The 16,551-nt window shown below is 40.5% G+C and overlaps 1 protein-coding gene across 46 annotated transcripts in view; it reads left to right on the top strand.

The window, feature by feature from the left end:
* ZNF438 (zinc finger protein 438) overlaps positions 1-16,551 on the top strand; it is a 221,383-nt gene that overhangs the window by 110,796 nt on the left and 94,036 nt on the right. For 6 of the 46 annotated variants that reach the window (XR_010839938.1, XR_010839936.1, XR_010839937.1 and 3 more), the window contains one exon: positions 4,853-4,881. The exons of 39 other annotated variants lie outside the window; for them this stretch is intronic. The gene's annotated coding sequence lies outside the window, so the exon portion shown is untranslated. Of the gene's footprint in view, positions 1-4,852; positions 4,911-16,551 lie in introns of those variants that run through there. One more of the 46 variants, XR_010839956.1, reaches the window with a different exon arrangement.

Raw genomic sequence — 16,551 nt, forward strand, 5'->3', positions numbered from 1 at the left:
TTAGTAACTGTGTAAAATCCGGAAGCGGTCAGCTTTCCTAACCCTGGGAGCCTCCAGATTTTTGGATTCTCTACTCCCTTTCAGTTCTGCTCTCAAACCTGTCACTTCTTGCCTGTGCAGATTTCTTTCTTGTAAATTCTCAATAAATGCAGCAAGTAATAATGTTATTCTGATATTGTTTTCCATCTCTTTTTCCCTATAGGCTTAGTTAGACACTCAGTTAACACTTAGTTAGAGCTAGATAGCTCTGAAGCTATCTCAGGCTTTTTCAAGCATTGAGGTATAATTTACAGAGAGTGAACACACAGCTCTCGGTTCAGTGAGCTTGACAGTCTATACACCGTGTAGGCCGCCACGAAGACTAAGATACAGAGCATCTCTGTTGCCCCGGACGGAGGCCGCTCTCCACTTAGCTCCCTGGAGACAGTCACTTTTCCACTTCTGTCACCATGGATCCCTTTTCACAGGCAGTACTTGTATTAAAAGTTTTGTGACTGTGTGACATGACTGTCCTTCTGTCCTTTACTCGGTCTCTCCCTTTCCTGCTGCCGGGCTGCTAAGCAGTTGTCATATATCTTAGATTTTTTTTGTTTGGTCTGCGCCCCACTTAAAGATACCATTTTTTATGTTAGTTGGGGAAAGCTAAGTGCTATAGTAAGCGGACCACAAAAGATGTAACAGCTTTAACCTAATTAAAGAGTATTTATTGCTAATGAGTAGTACACTGAGGGCGTCCTCCATCAATCGGTAACTGTTGTTAACCTGGGCCTTTGAGTCCTCCGGTAGCTGGGGAAGGAGCAGGAAGCTGCCTCGCCCGCTTCTGGAAAGCCTCAACCTGAGATCTGACATTCAGCCCCATTCTTTTGGGGACGGCTATGCACAAGACCACATCTGGTGCAAGGGAGGAGGGTTTGGAAATGTGGACTCTGGCTTGACACTACTTCTCAGTGACGGCTCCACACCATGAGGGGGGAAGCAAAGTTTGGAACATGTCAGTTGTCTACAAGGTTAATGTCACAGCTTTTATTTTCTTTTAATAACATAACACCATATTGCTTTTCTTTTTTGTCTTCACGTTACTTCTTTTTCTCTGTGTTGTGTATTCTTTCATGCTTTTCAAATAAACATTTTAGCATTGGAAAATTTTTTAAAAGGGTATTGCTATCTCTATGATAGAAATGTTCAAGGCAAAAGCAATTTAGTTTCCTTAGATTATTCTGATGAAATTAAAATTATCTCTGGCTATTAGCAGATATAATTTAACTCTTAAAAGATAAGGATCCATGATATCACCATTTCTAATCAATATTGTACCAGAGATCCTAGCCAGCAGAGTAAAATAGGGGAGAAAAACCTAAAAAAAATAAAAAGAAAAAAGTGTGGGAATAGAAAGGAAGAAAAAAACTGTCACTATTGGCAAATGATATAAATGTCTATGTAGAAATTTTCCAGAACTCTGCAGCTAAATTCTTAGCATTAAGTTGAGCAAGGTTTTTGGATACAGAGTCTGTGTGGAAAAGCCAATTGCATGTCTATGGACCAGCAAAACCAGAAACAAAACAGAGGATGTAATTTTTAAAAAACATTTTATTTTGAAATAATTAACATCCTACGTAGCCGTGGTATATCTTCTCAAACTAAGAAATTAACATTGATACAATAATATTAACTGAACTGTGGCTTTTTTCAGATTTTCCCAGTTTTTCTACTGATGTCCTTTTTCTGTTTCAGGGTCAAACCCAGGTAGCTGTTATCTCTTTAGTCTACTCCAATTTGCAGCAATTTCTTAATCTCTTCTTTCTGGGACCTGACGCTTTGAAGAGTAATGGTCAGATCCTTTGTAGAGTGGACCTCAGTTTGGGTTTGTCTGATGTTTTCTCATGATTATGTCACATCCAATCAACATGACATCACTGGCGATGTTAACCTTCATCACTTGGTGTCGCCAGGCTTCTCCACAGTGGAGTTACTGTAGAAAATGCAATTTAAAAAATATACAATTTACAGTAGAGGCACAATGTAAGTAGCATTTGAATAAATCTAACAAATAATGTCTACAGCCTTTATTGAGAAAGTTATAAGCTTTTATCGAAAGACATTAGCTACAGTCCAATTAAATGGAGAGAAACACAGTATTAATCGATTGGAAAACTTAATGTTGCAAAGGTATTAATTCTCTCCATGCACGTAGAATCAAATTCCTCACAAATTTGGGGGGTTTTAACATTACTCCTACTAGTAGTAGTAGTATCCATCTTTAATGTTGTTATTTTGGTGATGCTTAACATTATAATTCTGAACTTAACATGGTAGAGGAGTGGTCCAAGAATTACAAAGACAAAGCGAACACAAAGTGTCTTTCCTACCTATATTGTGACTTAATGTAAAATTATAATAATTAAGCCAGTGTATGGTATAAAGATATACAAATTGGCCAATGGAAAGAATAGAGAATTCAGAAACAGATCCGTCTGTATATGGAACCTAGATTTATAACAAAACTGGTATTGTAAACCACTGGGGGAAAGGATGGGTAGGTTTTTCAATGCATCAAGTTGGGGCAAGAGACTGCTCATATGAAAGTGCATACTGTTGGATTCCTATGTTATATCACACACAAAATGGGAAATGGTGCCATTATCAGTTATAAATTAATAGTTATAATTAGGTTTAATTATAAAATAGAAGCAGAACCCGGGAAAGAACAGTCGAAGGAAAAAAACAAAAGTACCAAGGGAATGAAAACAAAATTGGAAGGCGTGGAAGGGAAAAGAGATGATACAGAAAAAGAGTGAGGTCATAGGGATTAGAGACGCGAGAAGGGAGCCAAGTCAGACAGACGTTTAAAAGATGATGTAACGCCTTTGGGTTTAAAATATCAGTGTTTACAGTAAAAGCCAGAGCTGCGTCAGTTATTAACTTTTCTCATCCTTCTGAGGTATGTGCCAGAGATCAAAAAGCGATCTATAAATTAGTTTAATGATCTATCTACCAACAACTCAATTACTCAATCATTTGTGGAAAGCAAAGAATTGGAAACCGTCTGACTTTGAAAGGGATATATTATCACTTTCTCGGTTTGGGAAAGTTTATTAAAAAGGCTTAACTAAGATTTATCAAAGAACTGTTATATTTATTACTCTTTTACTTGGAGGCACCTTGTTTAACCCAATATGCTTAGAAAGTGTTATTTAGAAACATTTTTAATTTTAATATATACTTACGCACATACAATGAGTTTATAGAGGAATATTTTGTCTTAACATATGTTTGAAGCGTATTTTTATCAAAACCTTGCAGCTATAATGTACATCACTCAATTTAGGGAAAATGGTTGCTGTTTAATCTAATTGACAGAGCTTAGCCATCAACTTTAAACTTATCTTCCAAGTCAGACTTCCTTCTGTCAGTAAAAATCCGACTTGATTTTTCAGCTCAAATAAATATGTTAATGTACGTTTCCATGACAACCATCACACAGCTGAATTCTAATTCTAACACAGACAAATAGATAAGGCACAGAGCCTTGCCACGTGTTGCCTGGATACAGTGATGCTGCTGCCTTCAAGATTTCTTTGCTTTGCACTCCCTAAAGTCTCCCAGAGTTGAGTTGTATCATTTACAGTAATAAGGGTTTTGGAAGGTAAGGTCCTTAAGTAAAAACACTCTCATTACTGCTTCATTCTACTATGTATCTGATTTAGTCATTTATGAACATGGGCCCACACACTCCATTTCTTAATGAAATATGTATGTTATATGTATGATGGGGAGGGAACAAATCCTTACTGTAGTGCTCTGAGTAAAGGAGGATTTACACGTTTGGCTTCCTGGAGGGTTTTTATATTCCAAGGCAGTGCACTTGTGAGTGGTGTGCATTTCTTTGGTAAAGTGGGCAAAGAGTGATGGTGAAGGAGGGGAAAGGCAGTGAGAAGAGGCCGGCACGGTCCCTTAGCTTCAGGTACGTTCCGGAAGACATCGGTAAGAGGAAGGATGGAGGTGGAGGATCTGGAACTTGACTGCCTTTAAACGATCGGTGCCAACGTATCTCTTAGTCTTCACATAGCTCTAAATGTACCTCAGTTTGTAGCCCGCTGCTAACAGAAGACAGGCAGAACAGGTCCATCGTATATATAATTGTAGATACAACAAGACACCCAGACTAATGGAGTAAATCCAATATTTAGAGACTAAGCTTTTCTGAAATAAAAGACAACTAGAATCTGCATATTAAAGGGGCGTCCTGTGTGTCTGCGCCTAGTAAAAGTGCTGGACCTCAGAGGTAAAGAACAATTCCTTTGGGGAACCAGGCCAATAGGTTGAGTTTTTTTTATAAGGGGGGAAATTATGGTGGCCTCAGATTTCAATCAATGCAAGAGAATGGAATATACTTAAAAGATTTTGAAGAAAAGAATAGGTAACTTAGAGCTTTTTATATCTGTTTAAACAATCCTTCAAGTATAAGTCAACCAGCAAATAGTTTTGAACTTAAAGAATTTTCAAAAATGATTCCTTTGGGCCTTTATGGAGGCAATAATAGAGAACAGATTTTTTTTAATCCTGGCTTTGCAGGGTAAAGATGTACTTGGAGCTGCCAGAACAGGATCTGGCAAGACTTTGATTTTCCTTATCCCAGTACTGGAAGCTTTTTATCATTCTTAATAGACTTGGACAGACAGACTCTGGGTCCTGATAATACTTTCTACGAGAGAACTTATCTATTTCTCAGGCCTTTTCTGAGAATTAGGAAAGAATCCTGGCTTTTCAGCAATCTCATCATTGATGGAAAGACCTGAGACAAGGTGTTTGAGAAGATCAACCACATAAATATATTATACTTGTTTGCATACAGGTCTGACTATTGAACACAAGGATGAAACAGTAAGTGTTCATGACACCAGTCTCCAAAGGTTAGTTCATGATGAAGTAGAATAGAATTTTGGGCATGGACCTTTGCTGACACTATGAATGCTGTTATTAAAAAAAAAAAAGAAGAAGAAAAGAAAAGAAAGAAAAGAAAAAATCTTTCTAAAAAACATTGACTTTGCTTTTTTCTAGGCAAAACAAGTCAGATCTGTAAAAGACCTTGTACCTTGTGTACTTGAGTTTGAAAATCTCTGAATATGTTTGAGTTGGTGAGAAAAGTAAACTATAACATCCCTGTCCCTTTGGAATAAAACTGCATAGGTTGTGAGCTGAAGTAAGAAATAAGTATCCTGCATTCCTTTTTGAGAAGTATTATATTTTTTTCCAGTTGTCGAGAGGTTCAGTCCCTAAACCAAGTTTCCTACTGCTTATACTCTGGTATTTCTATTCTTGACTTCTGTGGTTGACAACAGCAGATGAGAAAAATGCAAGTCTGTCATAAGTTTATCTGCAAGCGAGTGAACTGTGCTCTTTGCTACTGATACTATAGCCAGGGTGTTAGATATTCAGGCCACGAATTGAGTTCTTCAGTTTGATTGCCCAGAGGATATACCAACTCATATTCACAGAGCATATAGACCTGCTTTATTCATTTTGCTTCCCTCAGAAGAAGAAAAGGATAGTACAGCAACTTCTTGAGTAGAAAGTGCTTATGAAAGAAATAAAAATCAATCCAGAAAAATGCGTGGACAGCTAGAAAACAAAAACTGGAGTCATCTTTAGCCCAAGATCAACAATGAAAAGAAAGAGGTCAAAGGTATTTTGTTTCTTACATAGGTAAGTATATCTGATGAAGGATGAAAGAGTATTTGATTTGAACAAGTTACATTTACCCAAATAGGCTATATTTCTTGGTCTTACTGTAAGCAACTCCTTGGCTAAGATTCCTTCAGAAAGTGTAGAAACAGCCGACCAAAGAATTGTTAATGAGCTTAAGGCCCTGTCCCTCACCAGTGACCAAGTAGAAGAATTCGGGGCTTCTTTCAGCGAGGAAATGTGTCCACCGCTATGTGAGGTAGCACGAGGCCGGAAGCAGGGGAGGAAGAGTACGAGCGGTGGCCAGTGGTATTAATGAAGAGGAGGAGGAGGAGGAGGAAGGGCGGCAGAGGAGGGGAGACATGGGGGCGCAGGTGGTCAAACCAAAAGGGCCTCAGACCCAGTCTCTGCTCCTAGTCCCGATGAGGCACCAAAGATCAAGGAAATTGCCGAGGCAAACGAAGTAATGAGACACTTCGAGTGAAGAGGGAGGGGAGTTGGCTCACCCAGCGGCCGCCGATGTCGAGGCCCATCGTGAAGGGCGCTACGGACGAGGAGCGTGGCAGTGTCAACCTTGATAAAGCAAAAGACAGGCTTCAGGACGAGGGCACATTTGATCAAGAAGAGTGTGGGAAGGAAGTTAAGGCAAAGCATACGGAGAAAAGACTTACACAAAGTGAAACCAAAAGAGAAGCCAGCAAGAGACCAGCAGAGGCCACAGACGAAGGGAGGGTTGGTGCCTTGTAGGGCTGGAGGTGGTGTGTGATGGAAGGATTTGACCCCCGCATTCACCCCCAGGTCCTGATCAGTACAGACGCCTGAAAGATCAGACAGTGAAGGTGGAAAGTGAAATCAGTGAGATACCAGGAAGAAGCAGGGCGTGAGGAAGAGGGCAGCGGTGAGGTGAAGGGAGTGAAACAAGTTGCAGGAGAAGGGAGGCCACGTGGGAAACCTACGCGCTTTGGGATACAGGCCTGTCTTTAGCAGAGGACAAAGGGCTTGTGCTGTATCTGCTCGGAAGTCAAAGCTAGATACTTCTTGCTCTACGCTTCTCGAAACGCTTGCTTACGATTCGTGGGCCAGAAGTCCAAAAGGAGTTGGCTTTGGAACACTGAGGTACCAAGAGTCCCATCCTTAGAAGATCAGTGCAGCTCCAGATAGATAACCCCCTTCTTGCCCCATCACAGAATGTACTTAAAGTGAGTGGATTAAAGAAACTTCCCCATCCCGTTTCCAGCATGAACGCTCTTGCGTTATATCCATTCCTTTACTCTACCCTCAAGTTGTGGAGTCCTTGTCCCATTTGTAGAAATTCTTCTCTTGCTTGCTCTTCAGAACATACTATGTTTATTGGTTTGTTTATTAAACAAAATTGCCCAGAATTTTGATGTATTTAGTATTTCCAAAAAGAGTGTGTATGATGGAGCAGCCCTATTTTGAATTGAGATTATCAATAATATGCCTATTTCCCATTTTTAATAAAAGTACAACATCTAAGAATAAAATTAACAAAAGTCATGCAAAAATTTCTACATTGGAAACAATAAAACATTATTGAGAAAAATTAAAGCAGACTTGAATAAATGAAGAAGGAGGGCATGTTCGTGGATTGGAAGACCCAATTAGATGACAGTTCTCCCCAAATTGACCTATAGATTCAACTTAATCCCTATCATAATCCCACAGACTTTTTTTTTTTAATTGGCAAGCCGATTCTAAAAGTTGTATGGAAATGTAAAAGACTGAGACTATCCAGAACAATCTCAAAATCACAGCTGGAGGAGCTGACTTCATAATCTAACCATAAAAGCTACAGCAACCAAGATAGTGTGGTGCTGCCATAAAGACCAACAAGCAGACAGAGGCAACCGAATAGAGAGGCCAGAAGAGACCCACAGTTCTACGGCCGTTGGATTTCCAACAGAGACCCAAAGCAACCGAGTGGGGAAAGGAAAGGTTTTCAGTAAGTGGTGCTGGAATGACTGGATATCCATATGGAAAACAAGAAATCTCAATGCCTCCCTTTCACCATGCACAAAGATTAATTTGAGATGGATCATATTGCTTAAATGTAAAAGCTAGAACCATAAGGCTTTTAGAAAAAAGCATCAGCGAATATCTTCATGATTTGGAGGTAGGCAAAGATTTAAATGTAGAAAGCAACAACCATAAGAAAAAATGTATGACTTAGATTTTATCAGAATTAAAAAAAAACAAACAAACTTGTCATCAAAAGACACCATTGAGGGCTTCCCTGGTGGCGCAGTGGTTGAGAATCCGCCTGCCGATGCAGGAGACACGGGTTCGTGCCCTGGTCCGGGAAGATCCCACGTGCCGCGGAGCAACTAAGCCCGTGAGCCGTGGCCGCTGAGCCTGTGCGTCCGGAGCCTGTGCTCCGCAACGGGAGAGGCCACAACAGTGAGAGGCCCGCGTACCGCAAAAAAAAAAAAAAAAAAAAAAAAAAAAAAAGACACCATTGAGCAAACAAAAAGATGAGCCACAGACTGGGAAAAAATACAAAACCTGTATTTGTCAAAGGGCTACATAGATAATGAATTTATACAACTCCATAACAAAAACACAAAGTGGGGACAGGGGACAAATGATCTGAAAAGACACTTTCTAACAACAACACTCACAACAGAAGGTATTTGAATGGCCAGTAAGCCTGTGTTCATCATCATTAGTCACTAGGGAAACGCAAGTTAAAACGATAGTGAGATACCCACCAGAATGGCTAAAATCAAACAGGTGGGTGACACCAAATGTAAATAAGGATGTAGAGCAACTGGAACTCTTACATGTTGTGTGCGAGGGTTAAATGGTACAACCTCTTAGGAAGATGATTTGGAAGTTTCCTTATAAAGCTAAACATACACTTACCTGGTGACCCAGCAATTCTACTGCTAGGTATCTACCCAAGAAAAATGAAGATGTAAGTCCACAAGATGTAAGTCCATAAGATGTTCACAAGAAGTACGTAGCATATGGATATGTGATGACTTCATTCATAATAGCCAAAAACTGGAAGCAGCCCAGGTGTCTCAGTAAGAGAATGGGTAAACAGGCTGGTGTATTCATGAAACAGAGCACCGCTCGGAGAGACAGAGACAGCACCGGTGCCAGCAGCAACGCGGCGGAACCTCATCATACTGACTGAGGGAGGCGCCTCGTCCAAAAGATACATCCGGTGTTTCTCCATATTTCTGTGCAGTTTTAGAACAAGCAAAATGTGTCTGTGAGAGAAAAGAATCCGAAGCGCGGTTGCCTCTAGGGGATGCAGCAACGAATGGCTGGGAAGGATCATGAAGGCACTTTTTTTGAGGCGTGTTTATGGTGTGGGTTACAAGGTATACGCATTTGTAAAAGCTCATGCGATGGTCCACTTAAGATTTGTGCGTGTCATTGTATATAAATTTTACTCCAAAAGAGAGAAAAGAAGAGCTTAAAAAAATATCTCAGGGGGCTTCCCTGGTGGCGCGGCGGTTGAGAGCCCGCCTGCCGATGCAGGGGACGCGGGTTCGCGCCCCGGTCCGGGAGGATCCCACGTGCCGCGGAGCGGCTGGGCCCGTGAGCCGTGGCCGCTGCGCCTGCGCGTCCGGAGCCTGTGCTCCGCAACGGGAGAGGCCACGACAGTGAGAGGCCCGCGTACCGCAAAAAAAAAAAAAAGAAATAAAAATATATCTCAGGGAGGTACTATTTTATACCCAGCAGACTGGCTGTGCAGTGGGGCACCCCGACCCCTCTGACCCTCACTAGTGGTGGTGTCAGTTGGATCGACCTTGAAAAACTTTGTCATTATCTAACGACTTGTGCATATACCAACCCAGCAGTTCCACTCCCAGAGGTAGAAGCTCTTGCAAACATACATGGAGAAACGCATATGACAACGTTCCAGAAAACCAGAAAGAACTCAGACAGCCGTCAACAAGAGAAGGCGTAATTGCGCCGTGTTCAAACATACCAGTACCGGGGAACCTTAGGAATGTATAAGAATGCTTCCAGTAGGATTCCAACCAATATAATTCCATCCCAAATCTTACAGAATTTAAGATCTGCTTCTTGATTTGATCAGGGATACATATGCTAACACTGTAAAGGAAAGTGAGGGAAAAAATTCAAGGTGTTTGGGGAGAAGGCAAGCCAAGAGGAGTGGAATTGGAATGGAAAAGACCACAGAGACGACTTGGGAGTGACTGGTAACGTTCTGATCCCTAATCTCGGCAGGAGGAAGACAGGTGTTCGTGTTATTATTTGTCATTGTAACTTACACATATGCAAAAATACTGTTTGGTATATATTCAATATTTAATAATAATTTCATGAAAGATGATGTACATTTTAAAATTAATCTTTAAGAATTCTTTATTAGCAACGATATGATATGCAGGATATAAGAAGTTGGCTTTCTGATATCATTAATTCAGTCATTGATTCAAATGTTTATTAAATGCCTGTACACAGTCTGATAGGGATGTGACATTGGTTAAGCCTTTATTTGGAGACTGAGGTTTCTGTATCTGTATCCTAGAATGAATTTGAAAAACGACTGAAATCGAAGACGATTACAGTCTTACATCGGCCCAGCTTTGACCTCAGTCCCCTCATGCTAGCGCAGGGGACGTCTGAAGGCACACTTTTGTAAGAATTGGAATGTCACTGGACTGATCATTGACCAGTCATTAAATTTACCTTACAGTCGGGTCATGGAGAATGTCTCCCATAATTTATCTTCTTGAAACTTAACTATGATAAAAATTCTCAGGATCCTGTGGCTAACACTTAGATCTTCCTGCTCTTCTGTTGAATCTTAAGCAGTTTCAGGGTATTTATGGATTCTTCATTTCAACATTTCCTGCAAAATTTGTGAATAATTTTCATTAAATGAACTCGCCAGAAAATAAAGATTGAACTCTGTAACTATAATGTGGTCCTAAATTCATAGCTTAAAATGAAAAGGGCTTACCCCAATCCTTTACTTTTTATAAGTATTCAAACATTCCTTTGAATGCAAAATAATAAATTCATAGTGTTAGATACCCAGCAAGATGGCAGTCCGGTTGCCTATATGAAGTGCTTAAATATACCCGATTGCAATTCCAAAGCTTTATTGCTTCATTTATCACAGGAAATGCCAGAGTTCTGAAATATTTTGTAAGGAAACCTACCCTACTTGTATGAATTCTCATAGGAACTACCAAGAATATTATGCCAATTCAATCCTAAGTATTGAAGTAAGAGTTCTAAATGACATTTAATAGTATGATTTATTTTCTGTCTTAAACTTTATAGGTCACATAAACAAGATCCTATCCTTTCATATTGCTTTTTATTGTTAAAGTGTCTGAGTGATGATAAAAATCTAAGCTTAAGAACTGTCAGATGATTTATGATATTTCATTTATTTTTCAAAGGATTGGGGTGTCACCAATAAGCCTATTAGAATTGTAGGTTTAAAGTTCCTCCATTTTAAAAAAGACCAGCTGCGTAAACAAGTGTGTTAGCTTTGTAATTTAATTCCGTGTGATTTTTTTATAATACTTCAAAGTACCAAAGGAGGCAGTTTTTCTTAGGTCATAAATGCTTATGTATGTCATTATGATCTCAAACTTTCAAGTGCATTTCAAGATCTACTTTCTAAAATATTAATATGTTTTTATTGTGTTCTTTATAACCTCAAGACATTTCTCCTTTTGTCGACCTAAATCTGCCTTTCTTCATGGGCTGACATCAACAGCACGGAATGTGGATGAACTGGAGGAAAACTACTTTAAAAAATTAGAATTCTGTAGTCAGGGGTGGATAATCTAAACTGTCTTTGCGAGTGTGCTGTAAACACCTTAAAGCTATTTTTTTGTTCTTATTAAATTGTAAATTGGGGATAATTGTAAGTTCATATGCAGTTAGGAGAAATAACCCATGTACCCTTTACATAGCTTCCCCCGAATGTAACTTCCAGGATACTAACATTGACAACAATGGAGATCCTGTTCAGATTTCCCTCGTTTTACCTGAACTCCTTTGTGGATGTATGTATTTAGTTCCCGTGCACTTGTTATCACATGTACAGCTTCTTGTGTCTACTGTAGTCAAGATACAGAGCAGTTCCACCACAAGGATTTCTCAAGTTGCCGTTTGATAACTATACCCACCTACCTCCCCCACTTGCCAGCCCTAACCCCTGGCAGCCACCAACCTGTCCTCTGTTTCTATAATTTTGTCATCTCAATAATGTTATATAAATGGAAGCCCAGGGTATGTCATCTTTAGTGTTGACTTTTTCGTTGAGCCTAATTCCCTTCCAACTCAGCCATATTGTGTGTATCACAGCAATACTACAAAAAGTAGTTTGTTCCTCTTCGTCATTGAGTGGCATTCCATTAAAATCTATTTTGATTTTTAGTCTTCACGGGTACACACACGTAAAATATGAGATAATTAAAGTATCAGTTTAAAAGTGGTTTAAGATATGTTACTATTAACCTATCAATTAACATTCCAGGTGAGTTTTTAGTATCCTTTCAGTCATTTCGATTGGACTTGTCTGCATCGTAACGTACTAAGAGCAGATGATTTGCCAGCTGTACACACATTTCCAGTAGAAAAAAAAAAAAAAAAGAATGCTATTTTCTAACAATAACTCATTCTAATAGAAATTGGCAAGATTGGAGAAAAGACAGTAGCTGATACCATGCAAGACAGGTCCTTGTTTTGATTCCAGCAGATTTACTTTTTAGGTTTTTTTTTTCTTTCATACAGCCTATGATTACCCAGCTAGCTCTTTTCATACAGCCTATTACTATACAAGTAACTCTCCTTACCCTTGTGCCTGTGTTTGTTAGTGTGATAAATAAAGCTGTAGATGTGGACGAGATCTCCTAGGGAGAGACTATTAAGTGAGACCCGATATCTACCTTGAGGAGCTCCAAGACTTAATGGCCAAGGATGGCCGGAAAGGCAGCAGGAAAAAACCAGGGGCTTCTGGTTCATGACAGCTAGGAGAAAAGAGGGTGTGAAGAAGGAATAGCCGCAGCTGAACCTTCTTCCCCACTTTCACATGTGGTAACTGTGCTCTTAAGTCTTTCTGCATCCAGGCATGGGTAGGATGCAGAGACCTCCAGGACCTCGCCTCACCAGAAGTGCTCAGTTGAGCTTGGGAGCCTCAGGAACCAATGTGAAAGAAGATCTAGCCAGGCACACTGTGAATAAGAATAAATGTACCTGCTATTACCTTAATTTTAGTCATGAAGACAGTTTCAGAAGTCTCTCTGCACCCCTATTATTATCACTGCCATCTACGTGTACCATAGTTGTGTGGATTTACTCTGACATGGTTATCAAAATTGGAAGAAGGCATGAGGTACCAGCATGACAAATGTATTTTTAGATTCAGGCCAGTGTTTCATGGTGGTTACCATGACTGCATAAGCCACAGCGCCTTCTAAAATGCCTTTGCGATACGTAACTTTCTCACACGTAGTTAAATCATAGAGTTAATGTCATTACTTGGGGATGGAAAGCACCCTTCTATTACTAACACTACCTTGAAACTTACTAGTCTGAAAATGATTCACCAGGCAGGGTTAAGAAGTAAAATGCTTTTATTACTTTCAGTAAGAGGACGTAGGCTACAAAGGTAGGTGTTCAGGGTGAAAATGAAGAAGAGTGAGTAGGACCAGGACTAGGAAAAGCAAATTAGAGTTAAAAGTAATTTTCTGAGATTTATCATTTCAGGTGTTAGGTTTGGACTTTGAGTCCAGTTGTTTTGTAAGTGTAAAATCTCAGCCCAGAGCCAGGAACTCCGCAGTTTAGTCAGTTAGAAACTTGTGCTGTACTTTTGGAGTTGAATTTTCCTGTTGCCCAAGTAAAGATGTCAGTGATTTAGAAGCAGCTCATGGATACTTGGTGTGAGTTCTGAGTGTTGATTATGTGATAACCAGAACCCAAACTTAACCATACCTTTGGATTTGTAACTTCATATAATTCAGTAGTCATTGTTTAGGTCATATTCACATACATGTACATTGAGAAATCTTAGTACTTTACTAAAGTGGTAAGCTTTTATATTATACAGTAGAATAAGGTAAATATTTTTATGGATTTTTGCTTAAGATCCTAAATACTGTGTCTTTTTTTTCAGTAAATGTAGATGTGAACTTCATGCTATACAAGTGATATTGTTTTGCATTTTTCTCTCAAGTTTGAAAATCCAATTATGTTTCCTAAGTATGTTGAAGAAAATCAGCAAATTTTATCTTGTATGCATTTTGAGAGAACTAACTGCAAACCTTATACAAGAATGATACAAAGATTTTATTAGAAAATTTTTGCACACTGATGTATCATAATTTCCATATTTGCCTCATAAGGTCTACTTTTGAAAAGTCTGCAGTGGATGCTACTTCCAGAGAATATTTCATAAGTGAAGTTTCTGTATTGTGAAATTTATTTTTGCTGTATCAGGCAAAATATGATCTTTCTTTAAGAAAATGCTTGGGCAAACTAAATTTCAGTATTAGTTGTTTAAAATAGCATTTCACTTCACTTGTACTAATTTTTTTTATTTGCAGGGTTTTTGGTTTTTTGTTGTTGTTGTTGTTGTTTTTTGTTTTTTCTATATGCGGGCCTCTCACTGTTGTGGCCTCTCCCTTGGCGGAGCGCAGGCTCCAGATGTGCAGGCTCAGAGGCCATGGCTCACGGGCCCAGCCGCTCCGTGGTATGTGGGATCCTCCCGGACCGGGGCACGAACCCGTATCCCCTGCATCGGCAGGCGGACTCTCAACCACTGCGCCACCAGGGAAGCCCCAGGGTTTTTGAAATCATTTTTTTTTTTACACCATGGCCATGAGATAGATATGATATTAATGAGGAAAGGTAGAACAGCTACGTTTATTTCCTACTTTGCTCTCCTTAGAGTTCTTCAGAATAAATGTGTTTAAGGGCAAATCCGAAGTAAAGACTTCGCTGTGTGTACCTCTTACCGTTAGGGTGATACTACGTGGAATGGTGACCACTTAGAAAGGTAAACCAGCTAGAGCTAAGCGCCCCGTATAGAGCACGCCACTCAACACGAGCAGAGTACACTTCCTTTCCAACGCACGCGGCTCCACCTCCTCGATAGACTACCCGTTAGGCCATGAAACAAGCCTCAAGAAATGTAAAACGGGTCGGAAACATACAAAGTATGTTCTCTGACCACAGCAGAATGCAATTAGAAATAAGTAGCAGAAGGAAATTTGGGAAATTCACAATTATGTGGAAATTAAACAGCATACTCCTAAATAGCCAATGGGTTAAAGAAGAAATCACGAGAGAAATTAGAAAATACCTCGTTATAAAGTAACTTAAAATACAACATGCCAAAATTTACAGGATGCAACTAAAGAAATTAGAGGGAAATGTATAGCAATAAATGCCTGCTTCTTTTTTTTTAAGGCCACATGTTAAATGATTTTATTTATATGAAATTTCCAGACTAAGCAAATACGTAGAGACAGAAAGTAAATCAGCGATTTCCAGGGCCAGGCAGTGGGGTAGAGTGACGGGATATTCTGGTATTAGATGGTGGTGAGAGTTGTACACCTTTGTGAATATACCAAAAACCACTGAAATGTACACCTTAAAAGGGTGAATTTTATGGTATGTGAATTGTATCACAAATATAAATAAATAAATCTTAACGGAGCCCCTCCTGGGTGTTCTGTTATCGTGCCCCAGAGGCTTTGGGTACCACATGAACACAAAGGGAGGTGAACCCCGCCTTCTAGAGCTGCTTGTCTGCTGGGGGTAGCACCCCTGGTCCGGGGTACTAGACATGATCTAAGTATAATTACAGTTGTGGTCAGTGATCTGAGGGAAGAAGAGACCTGTTCGTTATTAACAGGGGTATCTCAGCCAGGCGAGGTCAAAAGACGGTTCTCCTAAGGAGGTGGTACGGCCTGGAGATCGGAAGGATGGATTCAGGTTATCGCGAAGACAAGAGGCGTCTCGGGGAGGGGGAGCAGCACGTAGGCAGTCTGTGGACGACAGAGCCACGGTGTGTGCTGGGGGCTGGACGCAGAGCGTGGCGGGGGGGGAGTGCGGGAGGAGACACGGAAGCGGACCGAGGCCGGACCGTACGCGGCCTCGTGGGCGCATTACGGCGGCGGCGTGGCTTTCCCTCCGGGCGGCGCGCACGCCCCGTGTCACGCGAGCATGTGTCCCTGAGCCGTGTTGGCTGCAGGAGCGGAGTGGAAGCAGGTAGAAGGGTCTTCAGTGGTCTCTCGGGAGACGGTAGAGCACCTGGCACCAGGTAACCGGCAGTGGAGCTGAGAAGGAACGGCCGTATCTGGGGGCTTTTTAAGAGAGACAATTGACACGATCTGGTGCAGGCCTAGAGATGGGAGGCGCGGGAGGGCGTGGAAGGCACGGCTCCCGGATGCTGGGCTTTTGAGAGTGGGTCAGAGGGTCATTTCTGCGCCGGAGATTTTCCTCAGTCACACTTTGTATGGACAGCTTCAAGTAACAGGAATGGTTTTTGTTGTTTGTTTTTTTTTTTTCTTTTGAGAACTAGCTCTTTCTTACCAAGGCAGTCACACATTATGTAGAACTATGCAATTTGCTGAGAGCAAATTAAAAAAATTTTTGAGAAAACTAGATACATTTTTTTAGTATTTGCCAGATGAATTTCGGTCTTGGAGCCTCTTTTGGTCTTGGAGTCTCTCTTGGCCTAGCCTGCATCTTCGGGTTCTTATAATGTACTTGGCCTTGCTGATGGTCCCCAGTGCCGTAGAGATCAACTGTCATTTAAACTTTCTCATTTCGATGGAAGTATTGAAAATAGACTCTGAAATAATTTTCTGGCAAGTAACTACCTTCCAGTGAGGAATA

This window comes from Kogia breviceps, chromosome 3 (genome assembly GCF_026419965.1).
Source record: "Kogia breviceps isolate mKogBre1 chromosome 3, mKogBre1 haplotype 1, whole genome shotgun sequence".
Taxonomy (NCBI): Eukaryota; Metazoa; Chordata; class Mammalia; order Artiodactyla; family Physeteridae; genus Kogia; species Kogia breviceps.